Source organism: Gavia stellata, chromosome 20 (genome assembly GCF_030936135.1).
Source record: "Gavia stellata isolate bGavSte3 chromosome 20, bGavSte3.hap2, whole genome shotgun sequence".
NCBI lineage: Eukaryota > Metazoa > Chordata > Aves > Gaviiformes > Gaviidae > Gavia > Gavia stellata.
Genome location: NC_082613.1, coordinates 16,081,543 through 16,087,542, shown reverse-complemented (window position 1 = coordinate 16,087,542; position 6,000 = coordinate 16,081,543).

Genomic DNA, 6,000 nt, shown 5'->3' with positions numbered 1-6,000 from the left:
AAGCACGTGTTTGATTCGCCTCGAGGGGTACCATAAAAATCCCCCGAGAGCAGGAAACGGAGCCTGGCCCACCCACAAAAACCTCTCGAGGCTTTGGCTTAAGACTCTGCCCACCTGCAGAGAGAAAGTAACACCAGCTGCAGGTAGCCTACAGCAGGCACCTCGAGGGGCACTCACAGCCCTGGGACACAGGGAACAAGGGACGTGTGCTGCAGAAATTGTTTAGCTCTAACTTCGGGAAGGCCTTCCCACATGAACTGCTAGGTACCGGAGGCTGTGGGCAGTGGGTCAAGCTAAGGCCTGAACTCCCTCAGTCTCTCTCTCTTGCCTTTGTTTAACGAGCTGGCCTGGCAGCACCTCTTTAAAAAGTTTAAAAGCTTTAAAGCAGTTTAAAAGCTGCCGCTGCCACAGTGACCTGAGGAGGACAGGCAATGCACCGCTGGGGCACGCACTCGTTGCGCTGGACGGTGGGGCTGCCATTCAGCAGGAGCTGGACGGGCTGGAGGAACGGGCCATCGGAGACCTCACCAAAGCCAGCCAAAAAGCGTTAGGAAGTGAGAGCAGAAGCGAGCAGCAGCCACGAGGGCAGGGGAGGCTGGGCAGGGGGCAGAGAGGTGTCCGGGCCGAAGGGGAGCCTGAGGAAAGGAGAGGAGAGGGGTTTCCCTCGGCCTGCGCTTGTCGTCTGTGTTTCTCAAGACGCCACTCAGGCATTAGATGCTGACAGCGATGGGCCAAAAATCCAACTCAGTGCGCTTCCCCGAGTTGAGGCCGCTTTGCCCGTGGCAGGGAAGAGGCCTAAAAAGGAAAAGGGGTAAACCCGAGCAAAACCCGAGCATCTTTGGTGCAGCGGTTCCTTGCATTTCTTCCCGGCCGGCGAGGTTGCCTGCTTTGCTTCACAGGCTCACAGAACAGGTGAGGTGGGAAGTGGCCTCTGGAGATGACCTCTCAAAGCCCGGTCAGCCGGAGCGGGTGGCCCACGGGCCTGTCCAAACGGGCCTCCAGGCGGGCCCCCGACACGGGCCGGTGGGCAGCAGCCGGGCGGGGGCACCTCGACGCAGTGATGAAACAGTAGGGCGGCGTGGCAGCGCAGTGATGCGACATGGTGGCAATGTGACAACGCGACGATGCGACAATGCGCCGTTGCTCTATATAGCCGCTCGCTGGGAGACCGGCCAGGGCAGTCGCAGCTGGGTGCCTCTCGAGCGAGAGGAGTCAGCGCAGGCTCGCAGCTCCCGGAGAGCGCTCGGAAGGAGCCGTGGAGCACCGTCTCACTGCTGGCGTCCGAAAGGCAGACGCACTGCTGAGTGCACTGGGACAGAGGAGAGAGGTGAGCAGCGGGCCAATGGAGAGGCCTCAGCCGGGGAGCCTGGGACATGGCGGGGCTGCTCCGGGGCCTCGGGACGTGCCCTTTCTTGCAACTGCCGTGCAGGAGGCTCATTGAGCTAACGCCTGAGCGTCTCTGTCTTCCTAGCTCGGGCACAGAAGACAGCACCTGGGAGAAGGAGCTACTGGGCTGATGGACCCTGTGCTGCTGGACCTCCCGCTCGGGGTCAAGATCCCTGTGCTGCCCGGCTCCAAGCCTGTCTTCAGCAGGGCAAAGCTGGGGGAAAAGGTAAAGGAAGTAGAAAGGGGTAGAAAAGCTCTCATCTTTTACGGGGTCCCCGCCATTCAGAGAAGTCCTCGTGGCCACCTGCTCTCTCCAGCGGGACCTGCAGCCCTTCTGTCGGACAGGGTCGGGGCGTGGAGGGAAGCTCCTGGCTCCGTGGTGCCGAGAGAAAGAGGACTTGCCCATAGCAGTGCTCCAGGCTGGCCAGAGCTGGATGGAGAAGAGTGTTGGTGTCAGGTCTTCCAACTACCTTTACCTTGCCACAAGGACAGCTTGGCACCCCTGGGGAGCGCAATCCCATTTTGCAATCCGAGTGAATTGCCAGAGGAAAAGACATGGCTGTAGGCACCCTGTGTGCGTGCGGAGCTCGGAAGCGCGGTCGTCCCTGCTGCTCTCTCCTGCCCCGTTCAGCATCTGGAACATCTCTCTTACAGCTTCACCGGCCCTCATGCTACTTTGACCTGGGAGATCCCTACTGTCGCCTCTTGCGCACAGAGTACAACAGCCTGCATGACCCGCATCTGCAGGAGTACCACAACCGCAAAGACAACATCCGGAGGCTGAAGAGAGCGGGTTACGTCACCAGCGATGGCAAAGTAGGTCTGGACGTCGCTGGGCTGATAAAACGGCTTCCCTCCGAGCGGGGTTCCCCGAGCGCAGAGGGAGCGTGTGCAGAGGAGCAGCTCCCCTCCCGCTGGCTTGGGGCTGCTTCGGGGAAGGAAGTCTGCGTAGCTGGCTTGACAAGCGCTTGGGTGATTTCTCCTCTCGTCTCTCCGTAGGTGGTTTGCACTCTGAAGGAGTTCAATGAGTACAGGCAGTATCTGACCACGCTCAAGCTGGAGGCAGAGAAAGCGTTCAGGCGGGAAGAGGTAGGCAACGCTCAGTGTTCGCGGACACCTATGAGCGGCACGGTGCGAGGGCTGGGGCTTTACTTGCTGCATCTCGGGGAGGCGGTCAGTGCAGAAGAGGTGAGGGCTGTGCTGCTGGGCCGGGCGTTGTGGCGGGGAAAGGACTGCCCGGCTCGGAGCTGAGCTAGCGCAGGCTGCTGGGGTGGGCACGGGCAGGAAGGTCCTGTGCGAGCAGGCAGAGTCCTGAGGGAAGCCCTTCTCTTCTGCCCTCGTCACGTGGCTGAAGCAGAGTGCTGGCCTGGGCCCCGCGTGCAGCCTCAGCACGCAGGGGCAGGGGCGCTTGTCTGGCAACAGCGAGCCACAACCTGGTGTCACCTTTCAGGAAAGGCTTCGGCAACACCTGGCCAAACTAAAGGATGCCCCCAAACTGTCGGGAGCAATCGACCCTTCTCGCCTGGCAGAGCGGCTGCTGCAGCCTCAAAAACCATCTTGCCCGCCTCCACCCAAGAGCAAAAAGATCTCCGCAAAATCGGGGCGGTGCAGAAGAGTGAGAGCAGCTTTGGACGAAGGCCAAACCTACTCCCAACCTGAGTTGGGACAGGAAGGTGCCAGGCTGCCCAGGAGGGTGAGTGGCGATGCTGACTCCGAGAGGAAGCCAGACGTCACTGCAAAGCGTGTGTTCCATGCTGCGTTTGAACAACCACCTGCACCAGAAGCCCAGGAGTTTGAAGAGGTGGCTAAGACTGTGGTGCAGGAAGTGCTGGAGAGGGTGAAGGCTCCTCGGGATCAGGCTGTCTGCGGTTCCAGGAGGGCTGCCCTGGGGCTCAGAGGAAGATCGTGTGGCAGCGCCGGAAGAGCACAGCCTTCGGAGACTTCTCCTCCAGATCGCCGGCAGGAAATTAGACGGGTGGCCAAAGAGCTTGTTACGACCGTGTTGGAGAGCTTGGTGGAGCGATTGCCATCCAGCACGTCCAAAGCGTCTGAGCCAGGGCCTGCAGCCAGGCGGAATGAGCGGTCTGTTGCCGGAGAAGCCACCCGAGCGGGCAAACCCGAGGAAGAGAAATCGGGGCAAACGGAACTAGCAGCTGCCGACAGAGCATCTTCACAGGCTTCCCTTGACAAACTCGCCAGAGAAATTGTTGACAGTGTTTGCTGCGCCTTGGAGGCCTTTGCAGCTTCTCAGTTTGAACGAGATTCTGGCTGCAACTACTCCGAAATCCTGGAGCTTCCCAGGGGGAATCTCCCCAACAGACAGCCATCCCAGATGCCCTTCTCAAGGCAGGGCCTGGAAGAAGGACGAGGATTCCCCAGAGCATCTGAACAGCAGCGCCTGGAAGCAAGCAAGGGAGCAAAGTTGCCTGTGTTACAACCACCGCCAAATCCAACCGCTGCTGATGTCTTGCGACTCCGTCGCACGGCTGCTGAGGAGAGCATCCAAAATGCTGTCTCCAGAGTTCAGCAGCACCATGCAGTACGGAGCGCGCATGCCAGCACCATTGTCGCTGAGGTTCTTGGAACGGTGACGAAGAAGTTGGAGAGAGAAATGAAGGCAAAGCCAACAGCCTTAGGCAGCGCTTTGGCTATAAGGGCCACGGCAAGCTGGATCGTTGCCTCTGTGTTAGAGCGGATCTGTCGACCTGGGCCTGCACTGACCCCCGAACCGAATTTCGGAAGGCGCGTCGCAAAGCCGCCCGCACCACCAGGTGGAAAGGACAGCTATCCCGCTGAGGACGCCCTCCCCTCCATGGGCTCCCAGTTTTCCAGGCAGCCCGTCCCTCCGGCGGGTCCGAAGCCTCCTGCCCAGACAGGAGCACGGCGCAGATCCGTGCGCGGAAAGCTTGTCTGAGGCCAGCCCCAGCAGCCCGTGTCAGATACGAGGGCGTTAGTTGGGAGGCTTGCGGACGATGTCCTGAGGAGGCGTGTGGCAAGAGAGGTGTAGAGCCCCCGGGCAGCGCCAGCAGGCAGCACACACAGACCTTACACCCTTGTGCTTGCAATAAAGAGTTTACTCCCAAGTGCTTGCTTGTGCCGACCTTCTTTCAAGCCAGGCATACTGTGCCTGGGCATTTTCCCTGCAGTAATCTGTCTCATCTTCTTCCCTTCTATAGCCTCTGTCACGCCGAGACCCAGTTCTACAGGGAATCTTAACTAGCATTTTGGTCTCGTTTAGCCAGCTTTGCTGCCGGGCTAGTGGAGGGACAGGTCCAGTCCTAGGGTGCCTGGTTTCTGCCAACCTTCATTCAAGCCAGACCACACTGTGTCCTCCTCAGAGCCTCTCTATTTGCCTTTCCATGTCCCGTAGGGCCTCTATGTGTCTTTTCAGGCAATGGAGGAGCTGGTGTTTGATTTTTGGTTCCCCCGAAGCCCCACCCTTTCTCTTTGCATGCCTCCTAAGGCAGTCTGTTTGCCTTCTGGTGTGGCTCATATCCACACCAGACATGGGAGCAGCTTGTTACGACCGTGTTGGAGAGCTTGGGGAGCATTTGCATCCAGCACGTCCAAAGCGTCTGAGCCAGGGCCTGCAGCCAGGCGGAATGAGCGGCCTGTTGCCGGAGGAGCCACCCGAGCGGGCAAATCTGAGGAAGAGAAATCGGGGCAAATGGAATTAGCAGCTTCCGACAGAGCATCTTCACTGGCTTCCCTTGACAAACTCACCAGAGAAATTCCAATATGGGAATTGGGCACTGCCTTAATTCCCATAGTGCTAATGGTAAACTTCTGTCCATTTTAACTGAATTTCTGTACAAATTTTTGCCAGTTGACTCTTTAGGTTACGGTTCATTCTCTCTACCTGGCCTGAGCATTGCGCGTGGTAAGGTGTATCCAGTCCTTGTTGAATTCCTAAATCTTTATACAGGTTTTCTAATACTTCAGCTGTAAAATGTGATTCTTTATTAGAGTCTATTTCTTCAGGCTGTCCAAAACATGGTATGATATCTTTCAGTAAAGCTTTAACCACCACTTGAGCAGTTGTTTTTTGGGTAGAGAATGACTCTACCCAATGGGATAATGGATCCATTACACGATCAATATAGGTGTTTTAGTTTGTCTTTTAGAGCCATATCTGCAAAGTCAATTTGTAGTTTCTGGAATGGCATCCAGGCCCAAGGAAGGGCGCCCTCCTTTTGGTTTTGCCTCTATCTTGGACTTTGTGTTATATTTTGCACGTATCAATCATCCTTTTGTGAATTCTAATACTGCTTGGGTCAATCCAGGTGCTACCCATGATTTAGAGACTTGATTTTCTAGATAAGATGCTTGTCTGTGTGTGCGATGGTGAATCACAGAATCACTAAGGTTGGAAAAGACCTGTAAGATCATCAACTCCAACCATCACCTAACACCACCATGCCCACTAAACCATGTCCCACAATGCCTCATCCACACATTCCTTGAACACCTCCAGTGATGGTGACTCCACCACCTCCCTGGGCAGCTTATTCCAGTGTCTCACCACTCTCTTAAGAAAGAAATTTTTCCTAATATCCAGTCTAAACCTCCCCTGGCACAACTTGAGGCCATTTCCTCTTGTCCTACCACTAGTTA